Source organism: Lepidochelys kempii, chromosome 6 (assembly GCF_965140265.1).
Source record: "Lepidochelys kempii isolate rLepKem1 chromosome 6, rLepKem1.hap2, whole genome shotgun sequence".
In the NCBI taxonomy this organism is placed as follows: Eukaryota; Metazoa; Chordata; order Testudines; family Cheloniidae; genus Lepidochelys; species Lepidochelys kempii.
The window spans coordinates 51501245-51520427 of record NC_133261.1 but is presented as its reverse complement, the minus strand read 5'-3'; the positions used below and the strand labels follow the sequence as shown (position 1 = coordinate 51520427).

Here is a 19183-nt window from a genome sequence, read left to right as displayed (position 1 = left end):
CAGTGCGAAGTGCTTGAAGCTAGTCTCATCTGGGTGGGGAGGCAGCTTTGCCCTGTCCTGCCTGTCTGACCACTTTCTTCTTGTGAGGTGGAACTAAATGTTACAGCACAAATTTATGAGCACATTTTTGTGCCTACGTAAATACATAATTTCATAATCAGTCTGAATACATATCTCATGACCATCAAATTGAGAACATTACAAGCTTTCATTAAAGACCTTACTTGACATATTTTATGCACAATAACATTGTATGCAACCAGTTGATTCAATTGCTTATTTTGAGGGGATCATACCCCCTGTTCTTCTCTTGGGATGTCTGGACGCTGATTGTCATAGTGATAAGAGAGAGGAATAAGAAGAGGATGAGGAATTATGGTGATTTGGGCCAGGGGATTTGAGGGTGAGGGATTGGAGGGGGTTGAGCTAGGGGATTTGAGGGAGGGCAATGGTGGGCGGGAGGCTGAGAGGGGGACATGGGGGTGGATGGCAGAGGGAGTGGAGGAGTTTTGGGGATGGGAACCTCCAGCTGTTTCTTTGCCAAGATGTAAATGTCTTTCTCACACCCTATTTCCTGCCAAAGAATGGTCACTTAATCAAGTGATGTTCCATTTGATTTTGTTGGCCCCTGACTGAGGTATCTTTTGTCTCTGTGGCTGCTTTTAGTAATATCATACAGTAGAATCTTATAACTTTACATACAGTATCACCACACATATTTTACCAGGACAATAATGATCAACAAATTATGAGTTTTTCACAAGGCATACTTTGTACACGATTTATCATAATCCTATAAAAAGGGGTGAACATAGAGGTACAGATTGTCACAACATCTCTTGAAGCTTTCTACTCCGCAAAGGGATGTGTAGAGCCACAAACTAGGCCTAGATTTAGAACAGGAATTCTGCATCTCTACTGTCTTTCCCCTTTTTGCCTCCAGCTGGTGCATACATTCTTCACAATCCCACTACTTTCTCCTGTTCCCATAGAGCCTCCAACTTTAAAAGGGGCACAGAGTAGTAAGTGGGAGGGTGGAGCTGCGGGGTGTGTGTGTGTGCACACGCACACAGAAGGCGGAGGTCTTGGAGCAGCAAGACGGTCAGGACAGTAGACATGATGGCAGGAATGATAGAGGAGCTGGAGAGTGTTAGAGATGGAAGGAATACCGGTGTCAGAGCAACGATGAGGGAGATGGCACTGTTGGAACAGTGCACTGAAGAGTGCAATGAAAAGGAGGTGGTCAGAACTGTGCAGTGAGGGATTTTGGGGTGGCTTTATCTCTGTCCCCTCCCCGATATGCCCAAATCCATGCTGCCCCCCCCTCAAAATTGTGCCCTCTGTGTCCATGCCAGCCCCTGCATTCTTTCCCCAGCTCTTCAACCTGTGGGGCCTGCGCCAGTGCTTGCCTCTCCATGGCAGGGAGAGCTGAAGAGGAAGAACCAGGCTGTGTTGGACATGCAGAGAGACGAGTACAAGGAGACATTGCAGAGGCAGTGAAGGGACTCACATGTGGCCCGTGCATTCTGTGGCTGGGTAATCACTGCCAAGGAACCAGAGTCAGTGCAGGTGGAGAGCTGGGCCGGGGTGCATAGGGATGCTGAGAAATTGTTGATAGAAAACATAACAAGGAAATTAAATGCTCCCAAACACAGTGAGAAATTTCCCAGTGGCGCCTTCTGCCCTTCCAGAAAGTGGAGAATGGTTAAACTTTAACCTCTGAAACCCAGGAAAGGAAAAGTTAAGAATAAGATACATCAGATGCCACCCCTGCAATCTTAACTCTACCCTTTTGTTGTGATACAGTGCACTGTCCCTGCTCACCAAATGCAGGGCCTCCCCCAGGGCACCTGCCTGGCAAGGGGGTCCAGACTTTTGGTACTCTGCTTGGTGTGACCAGCAGCTGGGTGCTGCTTAGGGGGCGTCCATGGGGCGTTGCTGGCTTCTGAGAGCACAAACACAAGGGCCACAGGCTGCCCTCCCACTAGGGAAGGCACAGGACAGCAAAGACTCTCCTCTCCCCCTGGCCTCCTGGTATCTCAGAAGACCCCCCTGATAGAGAGTTAGGCTGAGAAGATGGTCTTGGTGTAATCACAACCCCTGCACCATCCCTAGATGGGCCAACAGGCATAGGCATTGCCCCCTAAGTCAATTCCCCCCTAATAAAGGGCCAGGTTGCCCTCTAGGGCTGTGTTTCGGCAGATGTCCATGTAGTTTGTGTTTTTACCTCCTGAGGCAAAATTCTTGCTCTGCCACAAAACCTGCTGGAATATTAACTTCCAGCCAGAACTGGGGGGGTGGGGGGTGGGGAGGGACACTGTACATTCTGGCAGACCCCACCTCCTAGGGAGGGAGGCTTCCTCCTACCCCCAACTTGTGCCTGCCGAGCTGCAGGCTCCGGGAAGCCCGACCGGGGGCCATGGCACGGGCTCGCCCACCTCTCCCTGCCAGCGAGCTCCCTGCGCTGACAACCAAGCGCCCCCAGGGACGCGCTGTCCGGTGTCAGGCAGCGAGCCGCCCCCGGCTGAGGGAAGGAGACTCTCAGCCAGGCGCTGCCTCCGCCTCCCAAGTCCTCCCAGTGGCGCGGGGGGCTGGGGGAAGTGAGCAGCTCTGCGCCGCGGGCCTGAGAGAAAGGGCGGCTGTTAACAGGCTCTCCCTGAGCCTGGGGTTAGCTGCGGGAAGTGAGGCGGGAGAAGAGCTCTCTGCCCCCCAGGGGGCACGGAGACGGAAGCCGCTCCTCGCTTGTCACATTACCTCCATTTGCAGAGCGTGTGTGTGTGTGCAGCGTCCAGCCCCGCTGCCCGCCCCCAGATGCTCCCTGGAAGTTGGGAAGCGCTTCGCCAGCCGGAGACGCGCCTTCCTTCCCCCGCAACTTTAGCGTCTCCCCAGTGACCGACATGCCGGATTACAAACCGCAGAGAGAAGGGAGCAAACCCACCCGCCCGCGGGGGTGGTGAGCGGAGCCCGGGCGTGCCGACCACAGGTAAGCGCGTGCTCACTACCCCCAGGCAGTAGGAAAAGGCGGGCTGGGGTCTCTGTGCCCAGGGCTGAGCAAACACTTCTGGGGGCTGGAAGGGGAATCAAAGCCCTCTAGCTCCCGTGCCTTGTATTTGCGCAGCCCCTTGCCCGCTGTGAAACTTCAAGCGGCACCTCTCTCTCTTTCCTATAAGCGCCGGTCCGGTGAATTGCTTCACAAGCTCGGGGTCAACCATTGATCTCTTTCCGCGTGAGGGGCGGCAGCTAGCGCCCTTGGAACTGATACAAAATGGGTGGGGCTTTTGCCTTTGTAAAATGTATGAATGAATGAATTCATTATAGCGGGTATTCATTCCCTGCTCTAAATCAGCACAGCCTGCTTGGTGTGCTGAAGCTCTACTAGTCACTGCTACAGCCAGCAGGTAAAGGGGGCAAGATTTCACACCCCTCTTTCGCCGCCTGCTGAAAAGCATCCGCTTTGTGAGGTCCATTGAAGCAGGATGTTTGCACAAAAGGGGAGCGGGTATCAGGTGCCACAGCCCTTCTCTGCTTTACCAGCATAACTGCACAGACCTATAAACATCATCTGGAACTCCTGCCTAGCCATGCTGTGCGGGGCTGAAAACTAAGACTGATCTGATTGTCAGAGATCTAACCAACTCTCCTACTTCTGTATCACTGTTTGCATTTGATTATTACCCGCCCCATCCACTGAAGATTAAATGTAGAATTATAAACCGGAATGAGTGTGAGAGAGGGACTCGTGAAATGCCCTGCCTGCGGAGAGGACTAGTGCTGAATGTGCGGTTTTTGCGCTGGGACAATGCAACGCCAGGTGGCGCCGGTTTAAGTGGACAGTGAAACTGGCCTTTGCAGCCCAGCTGTTGCACATTGCACCAAGGAGTTATGGAACTACAGTGACAAACTCGTGGGAGTTTCAAAGTCAGTCCTTCATTGGCAGTGACATTAGAAAAGTAAGCTCGCAGCTGGGTTTTTGTTCTTGAGAGAAAAAATTGTAAGCAGGGCCAAATTCCACTTTTAGTTACACAGTTGTCAGTCCTGAGTAACTCTTGAATTTAATGGAGTTACTTAGTTAAAATACCTAGATGGGTAGTAAGTGAGAGCAGAATTTAGCCCCACAGTCTAGGGATCCAGAATGAGATCAGGAATTTGGCTAGCAGGGGAAGATGCTGGAATTTGGCTTGGAAACACATTCCTACCCTCTGTGGCAAATAGGAGAGTGGTGACAGATTTGTCTGTGTTTGTGGGACACAAGCAGTATTAGGTAAAATTTAGGGATTGTGAGCTGAAGGGGATGGTGGAAGACACATTCTGAGGGCTTGTGAAGTTCAAGGACAGTGAAGAGTGTAGGCTTGGAAAACTTATGGACTGAGCAGTGTGGAGGTAGGTGAAGTCAGAGTGTGGTAGAGATCGGGGTTCAAGAGCTGCGTGGGAGTTTGTGTGAGGTGGGTCTGGTAGAGCTTTGGGGACAGCAGTGCATGCAAGGTGGAGAGGAAAATATTAATGAACCACATCTCAGTCCCTTGTAAAGAAGGAGGTAAGAAGACAGAAGTGAAATGAATGGGAGAAAAATATATAGAGAATGAGAGGAAAGGAGGAATTGGACATGGATTGTCCAAAAAACCCATTTCTTCCTTAAGGCCCTTAGGCATGCTCTTAACTTGAAGAACACAAGCAGTCCCATTGACTTCAGCTGGGCTATACACATACATAAGATTAAACAAATGAATAAGTGTTTGCAGGCTCGGGGCCCTACTTTGTAAAGCAGCAGCAACAACAATATCTCTAATAGTAAATAAATAAACACACATGAACCATATCTCAGATAACTTTTCCTGTAAAAGTTCTTGCTTCCATTATTTTTTGGGTTTTTCTTTCCTTCTCTTTTGCCTATGTTTCTTGTATCTATTTAGTTCTCCTCCCACAGTCAAACAGCCCTGTCAGTGCTTTAAAAAAACAAACAAACTGTTTAAACACAGTTGTGAGTCATGATTGTGATCTAGCTATGTAATAGTGTGGCTCCTCTTGATTTCTATTAAAAACAAAGAAACACAAAAATAATTCTAAGCCCTTGATAGATATCTAGGCTGAAACTTGGTTCAGCAGTGAAGTATCTGGGCTCCTCCCTAATTTGGTTTTGCAATACTTTTTTGTAGCTCAGTTCCCCCATCTATCAAATCTGTATAATATGTTTCATCTACCCTTTATCTGCTGTGTCTATTGAGAGGCAAAATATTTCAGGGCAGAAACTATCTCTTACAGAGCGTTTGTATGGCCAATGCACAATAGGGTTCTGATATTTGTTGGAACATTTAAGCAACACTGTAATAGAAATATTTTTTTTTCTACCCATAGAGGCAACACAAAACTGGTTTATAATATGCTTGGACTACAGCTCTGTTTAAATTATGATGGCCACAATTTTCAAACCTGAGTGCCTAAAATTAGCCATCCAGATCCATACTGACACCTACATAAAATTCGCCTGATTTGCATCGGTGCTGCTGAGGAAGGAAGCTAATGGACACTATAGGTGCACAGCACCTTTGAAAAGCGGGCCAATTTTAATTGTGGGTAGACATCTAGGGTTTATCCTGTGCACCTTCCCCATGTGCTAGAGCTAAAAGCATATGGGGAGGTATCAGAAGCATCTGACAAATTATTTGCACTATTCTGTCTAGTGCTGGGACAGCTCCTCAGATCAGGCCCCTTTGCCTATCGCATAACAATCTTGCTTCCCTCGGGCCCAGAAAAGGCTAATTGCAGCCCTGTCTTCTCTTCTTCCTTTCCTCTAGGTCGGGGTGGGCAAACTTTTTGGCCTGAGGGCCACATCTGGGAATTGAAATTGTATGGTGGGGCATGAATGCTCACAAATTGGGGTTGGGGTGAGGGTTCTGGTTGGGGATGCGGGTTCCAGGATGGGGCCATAAATGAGGAGTTCAGGGTGCGGGAGGGGGACTCCAGGCTAGGGCAGGGGGTTGGGGTGTGGGAAGGGGTGCAGATTCTGGCTGCGGGTGCGGGCTCTGGGATGGGGCTCAGGATGAGCGGTTTGGGGTGCAAGAGGGTGATCCGGGCTGGGATCGAGGGTTGGAGAGCAGGAGAGGGATCAGGACTGGGGCAGGGGTTGGGGTGTGGGGAGAGGCTCAGGGGTGCAAGCTCCAAGCAGCACTTACCTCAAGTGGCTCCCAGAAGCAGCGGCATGTCCCTTCTCTGGCTCCTACACAGAGGTACAGCCAGGCGGCTCTTGCATGCTGCCCCGTCCGCTGGCACCGCCCCTGCAGCTCACATTGGAGCACTGGAGGGGGCCATTGGAGTGTGTAGGAGCCTGAGCAGGGCCATGCCGCAGCTTCTGGGAGCTGCATGGAGTAGCCCCTGACCATGTGCCCCGGCTGGAGCGCCCAAGCAGGGCAAGCTCTAGACCACACTCCCCAGCGGGAGCTCACAGGCCGGCTTAAAATGGCTCATGGGTTGGATCTGGCCCATGGACTGTAGTTTGCCCACCACTTCTCTATGTAGAGGTTTTCCCACCTTCTCTTCTTCTGCCCCAACTTCTGTTCCTCCAGCATTATCCTTCCTTTTTCTCTCTCCTTCCAGCTTATGCTCCTCACCTTTCTGTTTCCTCCTCTTGTCTCCTCCTTTCCCAGAGGTAGTATCCTCCCTGCTCCAACTTCAGAAATAGTTCCACACCCCTCTTGGCTTCATCCCTCCATCTCCCTCTTATCTTTTACTTGGCTGTGCTGTGTGAGCTTAGTTGGGGGAGGAGTCTGGTCTGGCTGGCTGAGATCCTGGCTCAGGCTCATTGCTCTCTCTCGTTGTGCAACTGGAGGTCACACTGTACTCCCTGAGCACTTTGCTTTTCGTAATCCTTTTTTGCCTCCTTGCACTGACTCCCCTGAGCTACTACCCTGAGGATTTAAGATGTATCCCAGGTAAGGTGTGTTCATGGCAGTTTCTCTGCACAAAGGAGTTGCAAGGGGTAGAGGTGGGAGGAGGAAGTTATCTCACCTTTCAGACAGGTGAAGAGCGTTCTGAAGAAGGGCAAGTGAATTATGTAAGACTTCCAATGTGATGGTGCCATATCAAGTTTCCTGCTTCAGTTTCAGTGGCAGATTTTGCTTTTCATTGCTTTTGTGGATGGGACAGAATGACACTGGAGTGTCCGATGATGAGTGTTTCACAAGTCCCCTCCTCCTGTAAATGTAACTCCTTAGTCAGAGATTCAGTGTAATTATGTGCATTTCCTATCAAACTAAAGTTTTTACAAAAGCTAATAACATTTGCAACCTAGCTAGTGTTGAATCCTTGACAAGGATAGGAGCGGTGAGTGTATTAGTATTTATTTCTGACTTTTGCAGGTTTCCCACGTTAGGTTGTTCAGATTTCTAACAGACCTGAAACGTGAGTGCTAAAACGTGTATGGTGATGGTTGCTCTTTCTCTAGCTTATCAATCTTGTCCTAATAAAAATGTAAATATATGCATAATAATTTGCATTTCATTTACTTTAGAAAGAACACTGTCATATTAAAAATCTTTTTTAAAAGAAACTAATTTCTCTGCCTGTCTTCCAAAGAGCACCTGAAATACATAAAGCCAAAAGAACTTTAAACATCTAATTTACTTTCTAGACTCTATGCTGTTTACTTTGTGCATTTTTCAGTTTAGAAAATGGAAACAGTCAGTTTCAAATGTGTTTATGGTCATTTTCGAATCAATATCTCTTCCAGGTTCTTATATTTCAGCATAACGCTGGGTTACTTATATTGCAAATACAGCAGAGGAATGTTTGTTTTTAAACACATGGTTTCCATTGAATTTAAAAATAGTGCATGAAAACAATACAAGTGGTATTTGTTTTTACAAAACAAACAAACGAACAAAATAAAACAAATCTGACCTCTTTCAAATAGGGTATCTGCCAGTCTGGTTTCTTTTCTATAACACTTTCAAATATTGTTTTCAATGGATTTTATTACCTATTTATTTATTATTAGTATATGTATTTCATAAAAAGATCTATATTAAAAGAACATTCAGGTTGATGTCTTGATGTCTTGAAGCCCTCAAAAATCAGGAAATGTGAGAGTTATTGTTGCCTGTGTAACCATCTTTCATCTTCTTCGTGCATACAGATTATTGCCTGAGCTTGCAAGACCTTATGTTCAACTTGATGGCATGACAACATTTTGATGTAATGGGATAACTTTTGAATGCCAGATCTGATCAATTCCAAAATTTCAGGTTAAGTTCTGGTCATCAGTGGGCACAGCCCTATTGATTTTTGCAAAAATTGGAAGGGAGAAATAGGGGGCACAGGGAGCCCCTGGCAGCTGGTTAGCAGCAGAGTTGGAACCCAAGGCCTTTGGCTCCACAGCACAGATCTTTATTTCCTGAGCTCAAAGAATAACTGTCAGCAGCAGTAAGCTGTTATACTCTATATGGACGAGCCACTGTATGGGGATGTGACACATACTTTGCCAGTGGGTTACCCAGGGTTCTTTTTCTTTCTGAGGCCCCCTCACCATGCTATAAAAACTCCATGGCCCAGCTGTGGCAAAACAATTTTTTTTCTGCATATAAAAGCCAGGACCAGCGTTAGGGGATAGCAAAGAGGGCAATTGTCTGAGGCCCCATACCACAGGGGGCACCGCGAAGCCAAGTTGCTCAGTCTTTGGCTTCAGCCCCAGGTGGTGGGGCTTGATGCCCATGCTGCAGTCCCATGCAACTGGACTTTGGCTTTCTGCCCTGGACCCTAGCGAGTCTAATGCTGGCCAGGATTGGTGGACACCCACCCACCCCATGAAACCTACTCATGGCTTGCCAGGGGGCCCCAGACTTCTGGTTGAGAACCACTGGGTTACACAATTATTTGCCAGATGGCAGAGAAATATCGGGAATCAAGAATCTTGGGTTCTAGTCGTAGCTCTGGAGGGGAGTGTGGTCTGTTGATTAGTGGCAACATATTTAAGTTCATATGTTTGGCCCACTCATTTTGAACAGTAGCATCACTAAGGGGAGGAGACATCAATCATATTGGAGATCTGGGGCCAGATTCTAGCCCCTGATGTTTACCAGCATCACCTATAATTAAATAAAAAGAAAAGGAGTACTTGTGGCACCTTAAAAAGAAAAGGAGTACTTGTGGCACCTTAGAGACTAACCAATTTATTTGAGCATAAGCTTTCGTGAGCTACAGCTCACTTCATCGGATGCATACCGTGGAAACTGCAGCAGACTTTATATACACACAGAGAATATGAAACAATACCTCCTCCCACCCCACTGTCCTGCTGGTAATAGCTTATCTAAAGTGATCATCAGGTTGGGCCATTTCCAGCACAAATCCAGGTTTTCTCACCCTCCACCCCCCCACACAAATTCACTCTCCTGCTGGTGATAGCCCATCCAAAGTGACAGCTCTTTACACAATGTGCATGATAATCAATTTGGCCATTTCCTGCACAAATTCAGGTTCTCTCACCCCCTCACCCCCCTCCCAAAAACCACACACACAAACTCACTATCCTGCTGGTAATAGCTCATCCAAAGTGACCATTCTCCCTACAATGTGCATGATAATCAAGGTGGGCCATTTCCAGCACAAATCCAGGTTTTCTCACCCCCCCCCCACCCCCATACACACACAAACTCACTCTCCTGATGGTAATAGCTCATCCAAACTGACCACTCTCCAAGTTTAAATCCAAGTTAAACCAGAACATCTGGGGGGGCGGGGGTAGGAAAAAACAAGAGGAAATAGGCTACCTTGCATAATGACTTAGCCACTTCCAGTCTCTATTTAAGCCTAAATTAATAGTATCCAATTTGCAAATGAATTCCAATTCAGCAGTTTCTCGCTGGAGTCTGGATTTGAAGTTTTTTTGTTTTAAGATAGCGACCTTCATGTCTGTGATTGCGTGACCAGAGAGATTGAAGTGTTCTCCGACTGGTTTATGAATGTTATAATTCTTGACATCTGATTTGTGTCCATTTATTCTTTTACGTAGAGACTGTCCAGTTTGACCAATGTACATGGCAGAGGGGCATTGCTGGCACATGATGGCATATATCACATTGGTGGATGTGCAGGTGAACGAGCCTCTGATAGTGTGGCTGATGTTATTAGGCCCTATGATGGTGTCCCCTGAATCGATATGTGGGCACAATTGGCAACGGGCTTTGTTGCAAGGATAAGTTCCTGGGTTAGTGGTTCTGTTGTGTGGTATGTGGTTGTTGGTGAGTATTTGCTTCAGGTTGCGGGGCTGTCTGTAGGCAAGGACTGGCCTGTCTCCCAAGATTTGTGAGAGTGTTGGGTCATCCTTTAGGATAGGTTGTAGATCCTTAATAATGCGTTGGAGGGGTTTTAGTTGGGGGCTGAAGGTGATGGCTAGTGGCGTTCTGTTATTTTCTTTGTTAGGCCTGTCCTGTAGTAGGTAACTTCTGGGAACTCTTCTGGCTCTATCAATCTGTTTCTTTACTTCTGCAGGTGGGCATTGTAGTTGTAAGAAAGCTTGACAGAGATCTTGTAGGTGTTTTATTTGAGCATAAGCTTTCGTGAGCTACAGCTCACTTCATCGGATGCATACTGTGGAAAATACAGAAGATGTTTGTTTTTATACACACAAATCATGAAAAAATGGGTGTTTATCACTACCAAAGGTTTTCTCTCCCCCCACCCCACTCTCCTGCTGTAATAGTTTATCTAAAGTGATCACTCTCCTTACAATGGGCTGGAAATGGCCCACCTTGATTATCATACACATTGTAAGGAGAGTGATCACTTTAGATGAGCTATTACCAGCAGGAGAGTGGGGTGGGGGGAGAGAAAACCTTTTGTAGTGATAAACACCCATTTTTTCATAATTTGTGTGTATAAAAACAAACATCTTCTGTATTTTCCACAGTATGCTTCCGATGAAGTGAGCTGTAGCTCACGAAAGCTTATGCTCAAATAAATTGGTTAGTCTCTAAGGTGCCACAAGTACTCCTTTTCTTTTTGCGAATACAGACTAACACGGCTGTTACTCTGAAACCTGTCATATGCTAATGGTCACTCTTAAGCATTTGCTCAGCTCCTGTGCAGAGAGGCTTTCACAGAGTATGGAGATGTGCATTATGTTCAGCAATGTGAGCACACCTTTGTGCCTATAATGAGATGTGCGTGGTCAAGCATGAAGATGTGTACAGGGAATAAATGCAATCCAGTATGTACAAATGATGCACACAGCTGCCGTATGTAGGGTTTTCAGTTACTTCAAGTACTAGGTGCTGGGGCTAACACAAGCATGCTTCAGAACAGTGCTTGGTAGAGACTGAGATCAGGGTCAGTTACTCACTCTCTCGTGCTGTATACTGGGCACAGTGTTATACCTGCACACCAGACTAAAGTACCTGTTTCCCCTCAGCTTTTTTTTTTCACCTTAGTGGATTGTGAGTAAAAATGCATTGTTGTTCTCTCACAGGCTTCATTTTCACACTTGCATGGGCCACATCGGGGTTGCGAAATGGTATGGAGGGCCGGGTAGGGAAGGCTGTGCCTCTACAAACAGCCTGACGCCCACCCCTTATCCGCCCCCTCCCACTTCCCGGCCCCTTACTGCCCCCCTCAGAACCTCTGACCCATCCAATCCCCCGCTCCTTGTCCCCTGACCGCCCCCTCCCGGGACCCCCTGCCCCTAACCACCCCCTGGGATCCCACCCCCTATCCAACCCCCCCGTCCTCTGACTTCATCGGATGCATCCACATCTCCGCCCCTGACAGGACCCCCGGGACCCCCAACCCATCCAACCCCCCCCACTCCTTGTCCCCTGACTGCCCTCTCCTGGGAGCACCGTCCCTAACTGCTCCCCCAGGACTGCACCCCCTATCCAACCCCCCGTGCTCCCTGACTCCTGACCCCCCCCCAAACCTCCACCCCATCCAACTGCCCCCTGTCCCCTGACTGCCCCCCGGGACCTCCTGCCCCTTATCCAACCCCTCCCCTCTCCCCACCCCCTTACCAGGCCACTCAGAGCAGCAGGACAGGCTTATTGGAAAGCCTGGGAGGTGGGCGGGCACAAGCCGCACTGCCTGCATGGCGGCATGGCTGCGGGGGAGGTGCCAGGGGCTAGCGGGAGCTCAGCGGCCAGGCAGGATGATCCCGCAGGCTGGATGTGGCCCGCAGGCCGTAGTTTGCCCACCTCTGGCTTAGGTAGTGCTTCCCAGAATTTCAGATTTGAAATGGAAATGCTGAAAGACCCTTCTTGTACATCAGCATGGCAAGGCATTGCAACAATATGTTTTTGGGAATAAAGTCCTTCTGATTACACACAAGGAATATTTACTCTAACTGGATTTATTTTGAAAGAGAACCCTTGGAAACACTGTAGTTAAATTTTTTTTTTTAATGTTCAACACTCAGGCATATCAAAGTATTTGGAAAAAAATTGAAAACGATTAATAAAAATTAAACATGGAGAGCTGGACAGGACCAGAGTACAATAGAGAATCATCTTCATTGTCTTTCTCCTGATTATAAAAAGAACCATTATTTATCTATGTTGCACTGTAACCTAAAAAGAAAAGGAGTACTTGTGGCACCTTAGAGACTAACAAATTTATTAGAGCATAAGCTTTTGTGAGCTACAGCTCACTTCCTCAGATGCATTCAGTGGAAAATACAGTGGGAAGATTTATATACACACAGAACATGAAACAATGTGTGTTACCATACACACTGTAACCAGAGCGATCACTTAAGGTGAGCTAGTACTAGCAGGAGAGCGGGGCAGGGGGGGCACGTTTTGTAGTGGGGGATAATCAAGGTGTCAATTTCCAGCAGTTGACAAGAATGTCTGAGGAACAGTAGGGGGTGGGGGGGAGGGATAAACATGGGAAAATTGTTTTACTTTGTGTAATGACCCATCCACTCCCAGTCTTTATTCAAGCCTAAGTTAATTGTATCCAGTTTGCAAATTAATTCCAATTCAGCAGTCTCTCGTTGGAGTCTGTTTTTGAAGTTTTTTTGTTGAAGTATTGCCACTTTTAGGTCTGTAATCGAGTGACCAGAGAGATTGAAGTGTTCTCCGACTGGTTTTTGAATGTTATAATTCTTGACATCTGATTTGTGTCCATTTATTCTTTTACTTAGAGACTGTCCAGTTTGACCAATGTACATGGCAGAGGGGCATTGCTGGCACATGATGGCGTATATCACTTTGGTAGATGTGCAGGTGAACAAGCCTCTGATAGTGTGGCTGATGTGATTAGGCCCTATGATGGTGTCCCCTGAATATATATGTGGACACAGTTGGCAACGGGCTTTGTTGCAAGGATAGGTTGCTGGGTTAGTGGTTCTGTTGTGTGGTGTGTGGTTGCTGGTGAGTATTTGCTTCAGGTTGGGGGCTGTCTGTAAGCAAGGACTGGCCTGTCTCCCAAGATCTGTGAGAGTGATGGGTCGTCCTTCAGGATAGGTTGTAGATCCTTGATGCGTTGGAGAGGTTTTAGTTGGGGACTGAAGGTGATGGCTAGTGGCGTTCTGTTATTTTCTTTGTTGGACCTGTCCTGTAGTAGGTGACTTCTGGGTACTCTTCTGGCTCTGTCAAAATGCATCCGATGAAGTGAGCTGTAGCTCACGGAAGCTTATGCTCTAATAAATTTGTTAGTCTCTAAGGTGCTACAAGTATTCCTTTTCTTTTTGCGAATACAGACTAACACGGCTGCTACTCTGAAAACAGTAACAAATCTTTATTGAATGTTCAGAGAATGAGAAAATAATTATCATTTCAAATAAAATAACAGAAATAGACTTAAGCAATGGCACTTCCATTGGGACACTATTCCATGTAATTAATAGAACTCACTCTTAAGCATATGTTCTTAAATTAATTTAATCCTTATTGTAATTTGGTTTATTAAGGGCTGGCAATGAACCATATGGATGGTACCCATTACTTTTATTTAACCCCCCTCAACCACTAAATATTGTATCTCCCTCTTTTATGTTTGCACCCTTCGGATATTAGGGTGCAAATCCTCAGCTTGAGGTCAATGGAGCTGTGAAAATGTACACAATCTGAAATTAGGGTTGAAATGAAATTTACTTGGCAATTATTGTCAGATTCATTCTTTGTGTGATATTAACCAACCTATTTAATTAGAGGATTTGCTAAATGATATTTTACCTTTACAACCCCTCTGCAATTCTTGGATTGGCAGGCCTAGTTTGGACCCTGTACTAAGGTCGAGTAGCCTCAAAGGCTGATCTTACACTTAAATGAAAAGTTGTGCAAGGGACCAGCCTACAGTGCAGAATAGCTGGATTACAGTGCACTCTGACCCCCACTTCATGCCCCAAAATGTCCACTCTTGCCGTAGGTCTTTTTTTCTGGGTGCTGTGAGCAGAGGCTATGTAGGATTTGTTGTGTTGACTCTATGACTCTTGAACTCCCCCTGCACTGTGGGAATTCCCACATGATCAGATTTGCTTTCTGGCTCTTTTATGCTATAGGATTGGCATTAAAGGGGCAGGAATGCAGCCCAGAATAATGGCCAGAGAGTTCCTCAGAGGGAATAATGGAGAGAATGGAAGAGATTGTATGGTGAAGATGGGTAAGAAGAGCTCAGTTGAGAGGGAAAGGAGAAGTGAACGAAAATAGGATGAATTAAGAGAGGGAAAAGGAGGAAGGTATTAGAGAAGGAGAGAGGTAAAGATAAAGGGGAGAAAAAGGACAGAAAAATCTATCTCAGGAGAAATATTGCCTCATTTCAGTCACAGCCAGGCACACATCTTCCAGGACAGCAAATTCACATATCAGGAAGGGTATTAAAGTATTGAGGGATGCCTGAATCCCCTGAAATAAGGTAGGATATCTAAAAGAAAAATAATCAAACAAAAAAGGACCAAAGTGAAGGGGAAGGAAAAATGCTTTCAAATGCTATACACTTAAAACTCCTAGAGGAAGGAGCTCTTTCCAATGAAAACTCAATCCCCATGCTCCTCGTCACTCTGTGGGAGATTTAAAGATTCAGCTACATCTGTTATGCCTTTTTGATTTGCTCTCCTCAATTCCAGTTTGAATTGTGCTACCATTTGATAATGTGTTTAGTTTCTTTGCTAACATTATGGAAGTTCTCAAAAATCAACTTACACAGTGCTGAAGCTAGAGACATGGGATGTTGATTAAGGCATAATAGATAGGTGACTACTTGCATCCTTTTAGGAGATATTCCTTTTCTTTAAAGACTTTTTGTTAAGTCAGAAATACGAACCAGACTTTTAAAGTTTTCCTTTGAATTTGTCATGTTGTGTTCAGTGTGGAAGTGGCACTGCATCACACCCTGATTCCACACTAACTTCCAGGTACAATGTAACCTATGATTAAAGACTCTGGTGAGTTTAGAAGAATTCACATTAATATTTTGTCTGGTATTGATAGTAGAGAAATGCCTTTGTAATGACAGGATTGTGCTCAGCTCTTGTCAACCTTATTTTAAGTTGGGGGCTAATTTTAGCAATTGTGATACACAGTAAATTGTTAATTTTTTATGCTAAACTTCATAGAAAGTTCTAAAAGCAGCTTCATATCCCACTTCTTCATTAAATTTGGTGCCCCTAGGTTTTTATTGTTATTTTTGACTGTTTTGTTGACCATTGTAATGCTTGGAAATTTTTCATTCAGTCCGAGTCAGCTGACTTCATTTCTGGTGTAATTCCATTTAAATTAATGGACTGGATTCTCATCTGTGTCCAGGCTCCACTCAGATATAGTGAAAGGAGGAGGCCATCAGGCAGCCCGTTGCTGCTCCCGGTTCCCATGTTGCCCCAACATACTTTAGAGCTGCTGTAGAGGAACTCTAATTTACATCACCGACATAAAGTCCCTAGTACACCTTACACCAGTGGAAGATTGAGTATGACACAACTTCCCTGACTCCCTCCGGCCACCAACTGGCTCCCAAGTCACCCCAGTGTACACCCACTCACTCTCAACACAGAGAATTAGGGTTGCCTTTATGATAGCTCCCTTGTGCAGTGGGAATTCTCTATTAGCCACTTCTGTCCAGTTAATTTCCAGCATGAAGTTGATGTGGCAGACTGAAGAATTTGGCCCAGTGAATTTAACTTAGTGTGTATAAATATCTGTAACCTATACCGTTATGTGTAGACTTCTGATAATAAATAACTGTCTCTGTGTGTTTGTGACTAGTCACATATGTATAGTAAACACAGAACACACATCCCATAATAGCCATCTAATACACATCTGCAAGGTTTTGTTACAAGAAGAGCATGGCTGTAGTGCAGAGAAAACATAACAGCTTTGTTATTAGACATTCCCTCAGTATGCTGAGGAGGTGGGGGTACTTCTGAACATGCAACAATACTGTCATTCCTGTAGTACCTGAATAATTTTTGCCTTCTCCAGTACCTATCAGAAACACCAAGATTGACCATTAACAACATACCTATAAAGTGTAGTTGTCTGTATATTGTTGATGGCTTGTTTTGTTGCTGAGAATATCCAGCTCTTTGCACAATAGGATTATTGATGATCATTCTAAATTTTACCCAGATGGTATTTTTAATGAAGAACATCTAGATAGCAGGTAATGTTCCGGCTATTTGTATCCTGCATGCATTCTGCAAAAACTGGAAATGTGTTAATCAAGGTTCCTAGATCTTTAAGGAAGATATATAAATATTTTTGTTGACCATTATTATATAAGGTCTTAGGAGGTATGGCTAATGGTCATAATTAATATTTTTTATTTTATATAGCAACTGTTACTAAGAAGCTCTACATCTTAAGGTACTTCCAAGGATTCAGAATTGTGACAGTGTCCTATAGGAGCACATTAATACTGGTTATGGAACATCAAAGGATGTTAATACAGATATTTTAATTCAGCTCAACAGTTCTCCGTCTCTCACTATATACAGTTATTCTGTTTAGATTCATTTTTCTTTTTGTCATTTGATGGATTGACTTTGATTCTTGAATGAATGCTTTAGTGGGAAGCTATTAGAACAGGAGAACCTGAAAAAGTTCTCATCTTTATTACGGAGCAACAATTATTATAATTGAAGCTGGTTTCCTATCATACAGACTTTCTCATGAAAAAGAATCCAATCTCCTGAAATTTCAGTTGTCACATGTCATCACAGCGTAGAATTCTGTGAAATCTGGGGGGAAAAGATCAAGTGGACATTTACAGTTAAATGCCAGAAGATCTGGCTGAGGGTCTTCGCACAGTGTTTAAAAATTACCATTACTGACTTTTTGAAGCATTTACTGACATTATTTGATTCCCTGTATCTCCAAAATGACTTGATCAAGAATTTCCACTTTTTTTGCTGTTTGGCCTTGCTGAGGAGAGGCTAATTTTCACTGTGGTAGTCTTTGTTTTATTTGCTTTTTTGTTTTGGTGCAGAGGTGCTTAGAGAGAAATTACAAGGACTATATATAATATAAAGAGCTTATAACTGTGTGTATATACTTCTCCCCAAGGTAGGCAAGGAAGTGATTAACTAGGGGCTAATTAGAACAGGGTTATAAAGAGGAGGAAGTGGAAGTATAGAGATGACCCTTGATAGGAAGAGGTTGCTCTCTGTGTTCCTGTTCTGCCCAGTCCAGCAAGGAGGCAGGGTCAGAGAGTAAGAAGAAGCTGCAGAGCTGGCTACCTGCTTTAAGGAGACTTTCAATTAAAGACTGTTTTTGTTTTTTTTCCCCCACCCAGCTGAAGTAAACTATTTATGGTTTCAAAAAGAAAAGGAGGACTTGTGGCACCTTAGAGACTAACCAATTTATTAGAGCATAAGCTTTCGTGAGCTACAGCTCACTTCTTCAGTGAGCTTCTTCTGTAGCTCACGAAAGCTTATGCTCTAATAAATTGGTTAGTCTCTAAGGTGCCACAAGTCCTCCTTTTCTTTTTGCGAATACAGACTAACACGGCTGTTACTCTGAAACCTGTATTTATGGTTTGAAATTTTGCTCTTTTTCCTTCAAGCTTAACTCCACCCCAGGACCTCTGCTGCCCCAACTGCTCCCAGTCACCTCCGACTTCCCACACACTTGCTCAGAGAACTGACTCTTCAGAAATACCTTTAAGATGACAAGATGTGTATTCTGTCTCTCCGCTGCTGTCTCTCAACTCCACCATTTCCTGTTACCTGTAGTTATGCTATACCCGAGTGGCTTTTACATGTATGCAGAACAATACTTAAAATTATTAAACCTTTATAAAATGTTCCGTTACTGACTCTCAGCTATGCTGTTTCAGTCTCTGACTTGGGCATGGATGGGGTTGGGAGAAGAGACTGGGGGAAATATGGGGTTGGGAGTTTAGGCGGGTTGTATGGGGGCTGTGAGTGGGGTCAGGAGGAGCATTAGGGAAATGGACTGAAGAGCTCAAGCTGAAATGGCAGCTCCCTTATCTTGGACTTGATGGGGGGAGGCAGTGTTTGGAGGAATGGGACAGGCACATGTGGGAATTTGGAAGGAGAATTTTATCCACATTAGAAATTACGATGACACCTCAGATTACAGCTACTTTGGCTGGCAGGTTTATTTTAAGGAATTAAGTTTATTTGGGGAAAATTACTTTAGGACCTGAAGTGGATCAGTATTCTGGCACTCTTAGGATACTACACAACAATCCTGCTTTCTAGGTCTCAAAAGTTACATGACACATTTGCAACCAATTAAAGTAAGAATATTTATACTCGTGGCTTTTTGATTAGTGCTTTAAAATTGCATTCATTTAATGAAGAAATCGGTTAATGCTCTAATTATAGATATAGTTTATGTACAGTATATACTTTGTTACATTAACACACTTTAATGAAGTATGAATCAGTTTCCTGAAGATATTCAGTATTCTGAACTGGATGGCTCATATTTTAAATTTTAACAGAGGAAGTTAGATGTACATTATTCTCTGGGCAGGAAAACATTATTATTTGTGTAAGATTAGAAGAAATAGAGCAAGGTTTTAAATTTGATTGTTTTTATGTCACAATTTACCAAAACTGTCTCTGGGGAAATCTAATCTAGAATGCTAGAATTAATTCATCTGAAAACAACTTGGGAGCCCATTACAGCTCACAGTACAGTATGCTCTTTTAATTTTTAAAAGCGATGAGTTGCTGCATGTAGGGTATTGGACTTAATTACTTTTCAAGATGAATTATGATTTAATAAAAATC

At 44.8% G+C, this 19183-nt stretch overlaps 1 protein-coding gene across 4 annotated transcripts in view; it reads left to right on the top strand.

Annotated features, from left to right (window-relative positions):
• The first annotated feature begins 2605 nt into the window (after positions 1-2605).
• SHANK2 (SH3 and multiple ankyrin repeat domains 2) overlaps positions 2606-19183 on the top strand; it is a 613416-nt gene continuing 596838 nt past the window's right edge. For all 4 annotated transcript variants that reach the window (XM_073347891.1, XM_073347893.1, XM_073347892.1 and 1 more), the window contains exon 1: positions 2606-2983. The gene's annotated coding sequence lies outside the window, so the exon portion shown is untranslated. The remainder of the gene's footprint in view (positions 2984-19183) is intronic.